The sequence below is a fragment of the Cololabis saira genome, chromosome 24 (genome assembly GCF_033807715.1).
Source record: "Cololabis saira isolate AMF1-May2022 chromosome 24, fColSai1.1, whole genome shotgun sequence".
Lineage (NCBI taxonomy): Eukaryota > Metazoa > Chordata > Actinopteri > Beloniformes > Belonidae > Cololabis > Cololabis saira.
In genome coordinates this window covers 18,717,864-18,732,214 of record NC_084610.1, presented here as the reverse complement: position 1 = coordinate 18,732,214, position 14,351 = coordinate 18,717,864, and positions in this window count along the sequence as shown.

The following is a 14,351-nucleotide window of genomic DNA, read 5'->3' as shown; positions in this document are numbered from 1 at the left end:
AAATCTCAAGAAAGTTAGCATAATTAGCATAATATCTTGTGATGAGAAGAACGTTCAGCTCCTGTTTGAATAAGTTAATAAAGGCTCTCATAGATCAGTATTACGCCTTTCCCTTTTTTTTACGACACAGTCCAGCCTTTTATTTGCTGTTTTTAAAGACAAAGCAGGAACCTGAAAGTTTTAGAGACTGGAAAACATCCATCCTGGCAGTGGAATGCAGAACCAGCTCTTCATCCTCACTAGGAGGGGTCATGGGAGTTTGTCCAACTGGTCCACATGTGCCTTGTAGACTTGGAGAAGGCATTCGACCATGTCCCTTAGGATAATCTAGTGACGGATCAGGGGGGGGTATGGGACACTGGTCTGCTGCTACGGGCCATTTAGTCCCCTATCCAAACAAGGAAGACCTAAGTCCGCATTGGCAGCAGTGAGTCAGACTCCTTCCAGGTGACAGATGAGTTGAATCAGAGCTGCCCTTTGTCACCAACTCTGTTCATAACCTTTACGGACATAACTTTATGGATGAAGGAGTCTGGTTTGGTGGCCTGGTGATTTTATTGCTTCTTTTTTTTAGATGATGTGAACATGTTGGAAGATTAAGGCCCTGTCCCAATCTCCCCCTACCCCTCGTTTTCATCCCTTCCCCTAAATTTTGCGCGTTCCCGTGAGGGTAGTGGTGTCCCAATTCCTCTTTCCACCTAGGGGGAGTGGAGAAAACGAGGGGTAGTGGCTATGAATCTGTCCCTACGGAGCGAGAGTTTTGCGATCCTCACTCGCTGACCTAGGGACCAAAAAATGTCCCAGAATGCTTTTCGTCGTCATTTGCGGACTGAATCAAAAAAAAAAAACATGGCGGACATTTCTTATTTTTTAGTGAATAAAATAAATATTTTGAGTTAGTTTTTGTATAAAAATTTGTTTTGATTACATTTCTAGCGAGAAATATATATTTTACTTTCATAATATTCACTCAGTGAATGTACATAATCACTTTTTTGCCCGGTTTTGCAACCTCACCAGAATAAAGGCTGATTTATGGTTCTGCGTTACACCAACGCAGGCCTACGGCGTAGGTTACGCGGCGACGCGCGCCGTACGCCGTACCCTACGCCGTAGGCTCTGCGTCGATTTAACGCGGAACCATAAATCAGCTCCCGAAGCCGGCGGGCAGACAGAAATCCCGAAATTTTCCGAGCAAATTTCTTAAAAGGCGTAGCTACAACTGTTAGATTTCATCTATTAAACCAACATTTATCTTCCTAAATGATTTAATTCAGCCAGCGGTAATTCTCCACAGAGCTGCAGGTTTCTCCCCGGGAAGACGGCGCAGGTTGACCTGGCGATCTGAGCTGCTGCTGCTCCGGACCGGCGGCTCTTATCATCGCCGAAAACATCAGATCAAATTTCTTAACAGGCGTTATTTGGATAAACTGAGCCCAGGTTGGGGATCTTAAAGGTTACTTTTACACCTGAAAAAATATTAAAACTTAATAAAGTGGCATATTAACAGCGCTACAGCTGAAATTAAAACAGCTTTTGGCTCTCAGCTTCCTGATTAGGGGTAGGGATGAAAACGAGGGGTAGGGGGAGGGGCTGATGCGTCCGGGACCACCACAGGAACAGGGACAGGTGCGTCCGGGACCACCACAGGAACAGGTGCGTCCGGGACCACCACAAGAACAGGTGCGTCCGGGACCACCACAAGAACAGGGACAGGTGCGTCCGGGACCACCACAGGAACAGGTGCGTCCGGGACCACCACAGGAACAGGGACAGGTGCGTCCGGAACCACCACTGGAACAGGGACCGGAGCAGGAGCTGGAGCTGGAACAAGCTGGGGCTGGCGCTGACGCCGTCGTCGTTGCCTGCCCTGAAGGCTCCTGGGCCCACCCAGAGCCAGGCGTGTTCCCCAAAAGGGGTCCCAATACTCCTCCTCCTTGGCCCAGCGCATGTTATCGGCCGATTCTCGGGGAGCAGGAACAAGCTGGGGCTGGGGCCGACGCCGTCGTTGTCTCCCCTGAGCCTGCAGGCCTCTGGGCCCACCCAGAGCCAGGCGTGTTCCCCAGAAAGGGGGAAGAGACTGGGGTGTGTCCGGGGCCACCTCGGGAACAGCAACAGGCTGGAACTGGGGGCATGTCTCTGTCCCCTTCACCGTACGGTGGTAGAACGCCACTTGGTCCCCATAAAAAAAGTCCCATAAATCCTCTTCCTTACGTGGTAGGTCCATGTTGGCTGGGTTCATTCCTTTGGCCAGATTGTACCGTCACGGCTCAGACAGGACAGAGAACCCAAATGCACAACACCAGGCAGGATCAGAGTCCAAGAGGCTTTAATCTTTGTCAAAAACAGGCAGGGGTCAAACCGGGCAGACAGGCAGATCAGGCAAACAAGTCCAAGGGGGCAGGCAAAAATCAAAAACCGGGAGTCATACCGGGAGTCATGCAGGGTTACAGGCAGGCAGGCAGGAACAGGACAGAAATCAGGAAGGCTGGAAAGCGGAGCAAAAGCACACGACAATCTGGCAACTGGTATGAGGAAATGGGCCGGTTTATGAAGGGGAAACTGATGAGGGAAACCAGGTGTGGAGCTGGGCCAGGGAAGCACAGGTGAAGGGAATGAGGCTGATGAGGGTGGCAGGATCCAGATGACAGGAGAGTCAGTAACACAGCAAAAAAAACATGAACTGTGGCCATGACACTATCACGAGGCTGAGCTCATCCAAATCTGTATCAACACTTCTCAGTCAAAAACGGTTCTGTTTCACCTGAAGCAGTGTAAATATTTCAGGATCTTGCTCACAAGTGAAGAGGAATGGAGCTGGAGATCAGCAGGGGGACCGTGTGACATCTGGAGGAATGTAGGCCGTGTATCATCGAACCATGACTTCAACTCTGTGTGGTTTACTTAAATATAAAGATAATCAGCTCAAACCACACCAATCTGGTTTCCTGGGGCATCAAAGAAAGGTCAAGGAAACCAGACCATGCCTTGAGAGTGAAGCAGAACCGATGGCCTCCTCTCAGTTGTTCAAGAGATAATGACTGGGAGGTGGCCTGGAGGCACAGCCAGGACATGCCTTAGAGATCATAGCTGTCAGCCAGCTCCTCCGGGAATGCCAGGGTATCCTGGAGGAGGTGGAGGACGTGGACAGTGATAGGAAGCTCTGGAACTGTCTTAGGCTGCTGGCCCTGCGTGCTGAACCCAGATAAGTAGAAGCTGATAGATGGATGGAAAATGCACGTTGACATGCGCAGTTGCTTAAAAGAAAGGAATATATACAGCAAAGTGTATTATGTCTCTCCCGGTGTCCTGGGTCTTCCCCGGGGTCTCCTCCCGGTGGGACATGCCAGGAACACCTCCCTAGGGAGGAGGGACATGCCTGGAACACTTCCCTAGGGAGGAGGGACATGCCTGGAACACCACCTTAGGGAGGCGTCCAGGAGGATCCGGTACAGATGCCCACGCCACCTCAGCTGACTCCTCTCAATGTGAAGGAGCAGCAGCTCGACTCCGAGCTCCTCCCAGGTGACCGAACTCCTCACCCTATCTCTAAGGGAGCATCCAGTAGGGATGTATGGACTAAAACATTTATCACGATAATTTCTGGCATTTATCCCGATAACGATAAAAATGACGAAAATGACTCAAGCTCCTCGCTCTCAGATCCGCCATGTTTGTTACACCAAAACATCATCAACGGGAATGTATCCTTCTTTCTTTCTTTCTTTCTTTCTTTCTTTCTTTCTTTCTTTCTTTCTTTCTTTCTTTCTTTCTTTCTTGCTTTCTTTCTGGCTCATTTCTTTCTTTCTTTTTTCCTTCTTTCTTTCTGGCTTATTTCTTTCTTTCTTTCTTTCTTTCTTTCTGGCTCATTTCTTTCTTTCTTTTTTCCTTTTTTCTTCTTTCTTTCTTTCTTTCTTTCTTTCTTTCTTTCTTTCTTTCTTTCTCATATCTTTCTTGCTTTCTTTCTTTCTGGCTCATTTCTTTCTTTTTTCCTTCTTTCTTTCTTTCTGGCTCATTTCTTTCTTTCTTTCTTTCTTTCTGGCTCATTTCTTTCTTTCTTTCTTTCTTTCTTTCTTTCTTTCTTTCTTTCTTTCTTTCTGGCTCATTTCTTTCTTTCTTTCTTTCTTTCTTTCTGGCTCATATCTTTCTTTTTTCTTTCTTTTTTCCTTCTTTCTGGCTCATTTCTTTCTTTCTTTTTTCCTTTTTTCTTTCTTTCTTTCTTTCTTTCTTTCTTTCTTTCTTTCTTTCTTTCTTTCTTTCTTTCTTTCTTTCTTTCTTTCTTTCTTTCTTTCTTTCTGGCTCATTTCTTTCTTTCTTTTTTTCTTTCTTTTTTTTCTTTCTTTCTGTCTCTCTTTCTTTCTTTTTTTCTGGCTCATTCCTTCCTTCCTTCCTTCCTTCCTTCCTTCCTTCCTTCCTTCCTTCCTTCCTTCCTTCCTTCCTTCCTTCCTTCCTTCCTTCCTTCCTTCCTTCCTTCCTTCACGTACTTTGTGCGTGGATTTAACGCAGAACCATAAATCAGCTTTACACAAAAACGTCATCAACGGGAATTTATCGTTTTTACAAAGATGACAAATTCTTACCGTGGGGAATTTTTTTGACGGTTTATCGTGAACGGTAAAATATCACCCATTCCTAGCGTCCAGCCACCCTGCGGAGGAAACTCATCTGGGCCGCTTGTATCCGCGATCTTCTCCTTTCGGTCACTACCCAAAGTTCATGACCATAGGTGAGGGTAGGTGCGTAGATTGACCGCATACCTGCGGTCCAATCCGTCTGTCAATCTCACGAGTTTAACTTTAGAACATGGAAGAGCAAAATGTGGTGCATAACAAGTGACTGTGAATTCAAGCTGTGGTGAACTGAAAACCGATGAGACATGACAACAGACAAAACATGAAAGACTTCCTATGACATCAGCAGTGGTTCAGGCCTGGAGGAGGAGAGCTATTTTTGTCATCCACTTATGAAGCTGTAAGATCTGCCACTCTTGTCATGTGTTTCCTCTACTATTTTATTGTTATCGTTGTTTTTGGCCGCTGGAATGTGCCTTAAGTCATCGCCAGGCTCTCCTCTTTCCTCTGCTAGGAAAACATACATTATTTACTTCATGCTAACTGGGATTTGATCTGGGTGAATGCATCCGCTGCAGTATCTGCTCTGACAGAGATGATACTCTTCAAACTACAAATATATTTTGACATATATTTGGCTTCTGACGACACACTGGCAGTCGTTACATAACTGGGATTCCTGTTGGTGGATGGTGCTGGACCGTCTCTGTGATGTCTCTGTGATGTCTCTGTGCTCTTCTGGGACTCATGTTATATCTGTTCACTCCCTAAATCTGATTAGTGCACTATGATGAGATTAGTTATGTGTGCGCGAGTGAAAACAGTTAACAGGAATCTGTTTGGATATTTTAAAAAGTATACAGATATTTCTCTCTGTATTAACAGACAAACGAAATTTACTATTTCAATCTTTACTTTATCTTATTGTTTCATTTTGGACTTAAACTGCTTGGATGTTGTCTCGAGACAAATCCTGTATCAGATAAACTCTAAACCCCCTACTTGTAAAGCTTATAACTGCAGGCAACTTACTGTAGAGGAGAATTTTAATATGTTGATCAACTCAGAGCTTCTATCATCTGAATTTGTCAGTTTGGCCGTATGAAGACAGAGTCTGGAGGTGTCCCAGGTCTTCCAGCGCACCCCACAGGAAGGTTCATGCATTATTGGTAATAAACTACTTTGTTGAAAGGACAAACACACGTTTGGGCCAGTTTTAGCTTTGATTATGACATATTCACCTCATCAACATTGTTTTGATACATATGCAATACCTCATTTTTGTTTCTTCAGTCTTCTCAAGCAGGGTTCTCCATGGCAATAAGGACTCTGCAGTGACTAGTCCATGTGTAAAAATAAGGTCTCAGGTTCCCTGAACCCCAATAAACACTGTCTTTCTGGAATATGCAAAAGTACACTGATATAAAACCCTGGTGCTTATAGACTGTTCACTACTGAACAACACCCAGAATGAGTGCTGGTGCAGAGCTTCGCAGAGATCCTTGGTCACGTGACCGTACACTTGCAGGTTTAGACCCCCTACAGTGGGGCAAAGTTACCAGCCTCAGCCCACAAGTTACATGCTGATTGACTGTTGGTTCCAGCAGACTTGTGTGTGTAAGGTCCTTCAGCGAAGCCTTGCTGGAAGAACTGTGGAGCTGTGTTTGCAGTGGGACCTCGCGCTTTGATTGTTGTTTCAGTGACAACATTAGGAATAATATGTGTTAACCCTTGCAAGGTGCTAAAGGTTAGGGAATCCCACTAGAACAGGGGTCGGCAACCCGCGGCTCTAGAGCCGCATGCGGCTCTTTAGCGCCGCCCTAGTGGCTCCTGGAGCTTTTTCAAAAATGTTTGACCTTTTTTTCTTCTTTTTTTCCTTTTTTCTTCTTATTTTTCCTTTATTTCTTTTTTTTTCTTCCTTTTTCCTTTTTTAATCTCGACATTTCGACTTTTTTCTCGAAATTTTGACTTTTTTCTCGACATTTCAACTTTTTTCTCAACATTTTTACTTTTTTCTCAACATTTTTACTTTTTTCTTGACATTTCGACTTTTTTCTTGACATTTTGACTTTTCTCGACATTTAGACTTTTTTATCGTCATTTCGACTTTTTCTCAACATTTCGAATTTTTTCTCAACATTTCGAATTTTTTTTTTAATTTTGACTTTTTTCTCAACATTTCAACTTTTTTCTCAACATTTTTCCTTTTTTCTCAAAATTTCGACTTTTTTCTCAAAGTGCATAATGAAAAAAAAAATCTCCCCTCAGTTATAACTAATATAGATAAATGCAGCATGTGTTGCCTTCATTCTAAGGCTTATACAAGACTTTTCATTTTTTGCAGCTCCAGACATATTTGTTTTTGGTGTTTTTGGTCCAATACGGCTCTTTCAACATTTTGGGTTGCCGACCCCTGATCTAGAAGCTGAGGTCCTTCGCTCTGGCTTTGGACATTTTGACTCAAGCCTTAGCATCTTGCAAGGGTTAAACTGACGCATGATTTGCACAAGCTACCTGCTGCCTAGATAAGCTTTGTCCTCGGCCCTTCCAGACCAACCCACGGATGGTTGCAGTGGTCTGTGAGTACAGTTGACAGCAAAACAAAATGTATTTTCTCTATTTTTTCTATTTTCCGCTGCAAATTTACTGTAGACATTTTTAACATGGGGGTCAATTGATATTGAGTCTCTTTTGAAGCTAACTGCAGCTTTTCTTAATCCATGTTAGCTTCAGCCCTCAAGCTGTAATGTTGGTGCTTGTTGTTTTTCCTTCAAGACGTTTTTTTGCACCTATCTTTTTCACATGAAGATGATTCATTGCTATCCTTCCAGGTTTTAATAATGTGTTGGATGTAGACATTAGTAAGAAATGAGATGCAATAATAATCACGCTCGCTTGATTAAACTGCTTTAAGTGAAAGGAAAATACAATTTGCGACATCCATCTGCTCCAATCGTTATAATGTTATTTTGCTTTTTTCTCAGGGCAATTAAAAGAAGTAAACATAAGATAGACAGCACAATTATTTGACTCCTTTACGCCTTAGTTTGATGTTCCAAATGATCAGATTGCCTTTGGTTTTGATTCATTTGCGGTCACATTATCCTGCACACTGTTGCGTCTCATATGGTGCACGAGGCAGATACAGGGTACAGGGAGTCCTGTGGTCTTGTCTCTGTCCAACTAAATCGCCGACAGCTGGGAAGACAGAGGCAGTGACTAAGCAGCTCGCCTGCACAAAAGAAGAAAAAAGTCAGTTTAAATTATCCTCAGAGTGGCCCTGTGGTTGCTAGATCTTTTGTGTGTGCAGACTTACACAGATATTAGAAAAAGGCCCTAGAAGCGTCATTATCTGTTCTTTATTGAACATGAATGCAAAATGACCCTAATTATAGAGGTAAGTGTACTTGAAAATCAATTTTATCATCCTGAAAGAGCACAAGAGGCTTTTCGAACAGGCACAAGCATAGAAGGGGCTGACAGTATTAAAATGTTTGTCGACTGATGCTTCATGGCTCTTACGTCTTACTTACTATCTAACTAACTACATGGCCTCTAATGCTAAATATTGCTGGGTATTTGGAGTTGTTCTTATCTTCATGTAATAAGCTGTTAAACCCATTGAAATTTTTCTTCACCATCCATCCATGGTCTCTTTTCCCGGTTGGACATGGCTGAAACACGTCCCCAGAAAGGTGACCCAAACCCCCTCAATACCTGAACCACCTGCTCCTCTCGATATGGAAGGAGCAGCGACTCTAGTCCAGGGGTCGGCAACCCAAATGTTGAAAGAGCCATATTGGACCAAAAACACAAAAAACAAATATGTCTGGAGCAGCAAAAAATGAAAAGTCTTGTATAAGCCTTAGAATGAAGTCAACACATGCTGCATGTATCTATATTAGTTATAACTGGGGTAAGATTTATTTTTCATTATGCACTTTGAGGAAAAACTTGAAATGTCGAGAAAGAAGTCGAAATGTCAAGAAAAAAGTCCAAATGTTGAGGAAAAAAGACGTAATGTCGAGAAAAAAATCAAAATGTCAAGATTAATGTTCAAGTACAATCTTGAGAAAAAAGTCAAAATGTTGAGAAAAAAGTCGAAATGTTGAAAAAAAAGTTAAAATTTCGTGAAAAAAGTCGAAATGTTGAGAAAAAAGTCGAAATGTCGAGATCAAAAAGGAAAGGAAAAAGGAAGAAAAAAGAGAAAAAAAGGAAAAAAAGAAGAAGAAAAAAAGGAAAAACTGAGAAAAAGAAGAAAAAAAAGAAAAAAAAAGGTCACACATTTTTGATTTTGGCAACACATGCTGCATGTTTCTATATTAGTTATAACTGGGGGAAGATTTATTTTTCATTTTGCACTTTGAGAAAAAAGTCGAAATGTAGAGAAAGAAGTCAAAATGTCAAGAAAAAAGTTGAAATGTTGAGAAAAAAGTCGAAATGTCAAGATTAATGTTGAAGTACAATCTCGAGAAAAAAGTAAAAATGTTGAGAAAAAAGTCGAAATGTCGAGAAAAATGTAAAAATTTCGTGAAAAAAGTTGAAATGTTGAGATTAAAAAGGAAAGGAAAAAGGAAGAAAAAAGAGAAAAAAGTAAAAAAAAGAAGAAGAAAAAAAGGAAAAACGGAGAAAAAGAAGAAAAAAAAGAAAAAAAAAAGTCAAACATTTCTGAAAAAGCTCCAGGAGCCACTAGGGCGTCGCTAAAGAGCCGCATGCGGCTCTAGAGCCGCGGGTTGCCGACCCCTGCTCTAGTCTGATTCAGTCCTGGACTGAACCCATCTCTCAGGCAGTCCAGCCACCCTGCCGCTTGTATTTGCGATCTTGTTCACAGTTTATGACCATAGATGATGTATATGTACACCTGGCGTACCAGCGCCCCTTAACATAAAATAAAGTTAAACTAACAAGAAAGGAAAAAAACCTACAACTGGCATATATACAGTGATGCAATGGGAGGGTTTGTTTAGGAGGGAGATGGCCTGGGGGAAAAACTGTTCAAGTGATTTTGGTCTTGATGGATCTGAACCTGCGACCTGAAGGAAGAGCTGTGAACAGGGAGTGAGCTGGTTTAGTCGGCTCCCTCACTATCCTCTGGCCCTCTGCTGAGATATCTGGCCTTATGCAGAACACACACAGGCTCCTGTTCAAGGCCCGTGAGACGAGTTGCTGTTTGCACAATGAGCTCCAGTCTGTTCTAGGTGTGGGCAGAGGTGGGCAGAGCTGGAGGTGCAGTTGTTGGTGTACAGGGAGAACAGATAAGGGCTTGATGACACAACCTTGTGGAGCTCCGGTGTTGGTGGTGATGAGGCCGACAGGTGGCTGCCAACCCGCACTTAGGGCCGGATTTACTAAAGGTTTGCGTGTGTAAAAACCTGTGCAAACTTGACAGCACCCGCAAACCAAAGTGCCAGCTGATCTACTAACAGCGTGCAAAGAGGACTGTGTCTCTCAAATGCGCAAAATAGCACACGCTGTTCATTTAGTACTTTTGCCCTGATGAATAATCAATATGGGGCGTACCCGCCAGAAATCTCTAAATACTGGGAGGGGAAGATGCAAATTGGTCCATTTACCACGCGCAATGAGATTTACCAAGCCTGAAAGTTTTTGCGTGGATTGTGATTGCGTCTGTATTTAATACGTTCGAAAGGAAGGTGCTAATCTCCACATGCAAAAGGAGAAATATTTTATTTGAATGTTAAATCGAGTATTATTCAGCAAAAGGTTGCCACAGGGGGCGCATTCATTTTTTTATTTGTGATAATAAATAAATCACGTGTTTTCATGGAGAAAAAAGTGTTTCTCATTGTGCGCCTATACTTGTTCTGCAGTCATACCCCGGTGTCGTGCCGTATTCAGCACCCCTGCCGTGAAAAGCACCCCCTCGTCTGACAAAAATGATATTCTCATTCCGTGTCATGTTCTGTTTAGCGTCCAGTTTTGTGTTAATGATTCATGTTTAAATGCGCTCATGGATTCCACAATAGTCATACTTTCCCACAATCACAGTCACTATAACAAAAATCGGGTAAATGGTTATTGATGTCATTAATTAATAGCCTGCTTACTGTGTTGTCTTCCATAATATTTGTAAATATATATAATATAAACTCCTAAGTATGTGTTTGTGTGAGTGTGTATATATAAATATATTGAAGTGTCAGTGTGCTGTTTTTTTTCTTGGTCTACTTATCATTGAATATACGAGGGGGTGCTTTTCACGGCAGGGGTGCTGAATACGGCACAACAATTTGCCTCTTCCACTAATATCTCTAACTCCAACTCGTCAAATTTCATTTTGCGCTTGCGACTATATCCTGCTTTCCATCCAGACTCTCCATGGCGCAAAGTTTGCGCCGCAAACCGTAAGACGCGCAACACCTCATTTAAATATTGCGCACGCAATCTTAGTTGATCACCCGCAAAACACACAACAGCACGCGCAAACTTTTTCAGTGCACACGCAATTTAGTACTCTTTATTTAGGATCTTAGTAAATCGGGCCCTTACAGTATTGCTTCCTGTTGGTGTGGAAGTCTGTAATCCACTCACAGATGGGACAGGGTACCTGAGACTGAAGCAACTTGGTGTGCAGATAGTCTGGGAGCATGGTGTTGGAGGCCGAGCTGTAAAGCACAAACAGGGCTCTGACATACAGTAGGAGCTCGACTGGTCAGGGTGCTGGAGTATGTGGTGGAGGACGAGGTTGATGGCGTCATCTACAGAGCAAACTGTAAGGAGTCCAGGAGAGGGTCGGTGATTGGTTTGAGGAGGGACAGGATGAAGCTCTTGAAGCTCTTCATGACCACAGATGTCAGGGCAACAGGTCTCTAGTCATTCTGGCACGTTGTTGTGTACAGATGTCAGGGCAACAGGTCTCTAGTCATTCTGGCACGTTGTTGTGTCCTTCTTTGGAACTAGAATGATGATGGATGCTTTAAAACAGAATGGTACAACGACATTCAGAGATGGACCGGTTGAAGATGTGTGAAAACACTGGTGACAGTTGGGTGGCACAATGCTTCAGTGTTGCTGGGGAGACGTCATTCAGGTCCTGGGGCTTTCCTGATCTTCAGTCATGCGAATACCTGGAGACATCTCTCACTGTCAGTACGTTTCATGCATAGAAAGTCGAATTGTTGCCTGATTTGTTGACCGATTTCGAATTTTTACAAGCCATGTATACACCTTAGCCGGGCCGAATTGAAGCTCTTGAGATCGAGCTATTAGTGCCAGATAATTCGTCCTAATTCGAGTTATTTCAGCATGTATACCAACCTCCCCTTCAGGGAGTGACGGGCCGCGGGCATCACAACAACACAGTTACAGAAGAAGAAGAGGGAGACGTTGTTAGCATCTTACCTGCAACATGATCAAGCTTACCGTGCATTCACACCGAAAGCGTCACGGGTGTCATAGGCGTCCGGCTGCCATTCATTGTCTATGAGCGGGTGTGGCGTGATGGAAGTGTGCTGAGCGTCAATTTAAAGTTGAGAGAATCTCAACTTTATGCAAATGAGCAGCGGCGATGCCGAGGCAGCGTCCAGTCACAGACTGGGATTCCCAAGGCAAAGCACCCATTTACATGCATACACATGCATACACTAGCATAGCTGTCCACTAACAAACTTATTTTATCAGGAATTAATCTATTTCATCTAGCAAACTGACAATTTTGCTGATTTGACTGCCGTTTTTACCTGAACTAAATGTTTTTACCTGAACTAAATGTTTTTACCTGAACTCTGCTCATGTGAAACTCATGGTTGAGATGCTGGCGAGTTTCGGCGCTTTCGGTGTGAATGCACAGTTAGTGTGTACGACATTTACAGAGCTGGTGCATCGTTAGCGTTCATTTTTTTTCGCATGTTGTTGTCCTCCTTCGATCTAGTTTACTAATTGTACCGGGAGAATGCCAAGGCGAAAGTGGGTGTGACGCCACTTAGCATTTGAGTCGAATGCCCCTCACTCAATAACCGATGTCTTCTTGCACATGTACACTTGGATTTCTCTAAACTTCCAGTTTAATCCTGAGCTAGAATGTTGCCAGTAGCTAGATTTAGTGTGCATGTAACCACACTGATTGAGAGGGGAGGGGGGTGGAAAGACGGTGTGTGAGGAATGGGGGTAGGGTGGACGAGGCTAGAGGGGGGTGGGGGTGGTGGCTGAGTGGGGGAGTTGTGAAGGGCTAACGGCTGAATTAAGGTTCTGCGTTAAACCAACGCAGAGCCTACGCCGTTGCCATGACGCCGTCGTGAATCCTTCGGACTTCTTTGTCACTCCATTTCTCCGCTGTGCAGTACCCCCCCAGAGCGCTAGTTGATACTTTGTTTAGCTTCCGGCTTTTGCGGTCACAGTGAATCAAAGAGATAAGGACAACTATTGTGCAAAAATCCAAAACAAAAAAAATCACACACACACGAAGAAAAGAGCGCTGAAAGTTCACGACTGCTTCATGAACCAGAACTGGAAATGCGTTGCTACCAAGCAAACCAATCACAGCCCTCTCGGTCTGCGTTGGGTCTGCGTCGCCTCGACGCGTAGTTACAATTTTTGGGAGGGGCACATCAGGCTACGGTGTAGGCTATGGAGAGACTCCCGCGTAGCCACGTACCCTACGGTGTAGGTTTAATGCAGAACCATAATTCAGCCGTGAGTGGTGGGCCAGCAGAGGTGTCAAGTAACGAAGTACAAATACTTCGTTACCTTACTTAAGTAGAAATTTTGGTTATCTATACTTCACTGGAGTAATTATTTTTCAGACGACTTTTTACTTTTACTCCTTACATTTTCACGCAATTATCTGTACTTTTTACTCCTTACATTTTAAAAACAGCCTTGTTACTCTATTTCATTTCGGCCTTTAATAAAAAACTATCCAGTTAAATTGCTCCATCCGGATAGAGTGAATTTGGTTGTGGTTGTTTCAGATGTTCTTGTCCAGTTTTGTTCTTACATCCGTTCCCTCAGATTCCTGCAACTAAACTTGGATGTACATTCCAATAAAGGTTAGGATAAAAGATAACATGCCTCTGAAGTTTGACTTTTTGCACCATTACAATACTTATAGGCAACTAGTCATCATATCTCCTGCTCTCTGAAACACATGTTAATGCTCAATAGTACACATATATGGTTCTTTAATATATTTGCATTATACTAAGACGCATTCATTTTCAATGGCTTTTGTCCTTAATGTCTTTTTTCCCCCTTACATTACTTTTACTTTTATACTTTAAGTAGTTTTGAAACCAGTAATTTTATACTTTTACTTGAGTAAAAAACTTGAGTGAATACTTTTGACACCTCTGTGGGCCAGTGAGCCTTATGTGACTGTCAGGGAGGAGGGGGTGGAGCAGCAGCAGATCTCCATCTGGAGTAGAAGGTGACAAAGGGGCTTTTTCCTAGTTGGTGGTCCTTACAGTACTCCCTACAGCTGCAGGCTCGTGCCTCAATCACGCTCCAGTCTGACTCCATAGACCCTTTTTGTGTTTGTAAACAATGATGACGTAGACGCATTTTTGCAACAGCAGTATGGCGGAGATAAATAGCTTGTCATGCTATGAAAGGGGATTATCAACTAAAGATCGTGAACGTTACCTCAACAAGCTGACTTTTGACAAATGGTGTCCGACTTCCAGATCCGTGTTCTATTAATGAGTGGATTGAAGAGATTAGCAAGTGGCCAGATATATATATATATACCTGTTTTACTGAGAGTGTGTACACCAGAGAGAAATTAGGAGCCTGGATGTCCCTGGATGCTGAACGTTCTCTGTG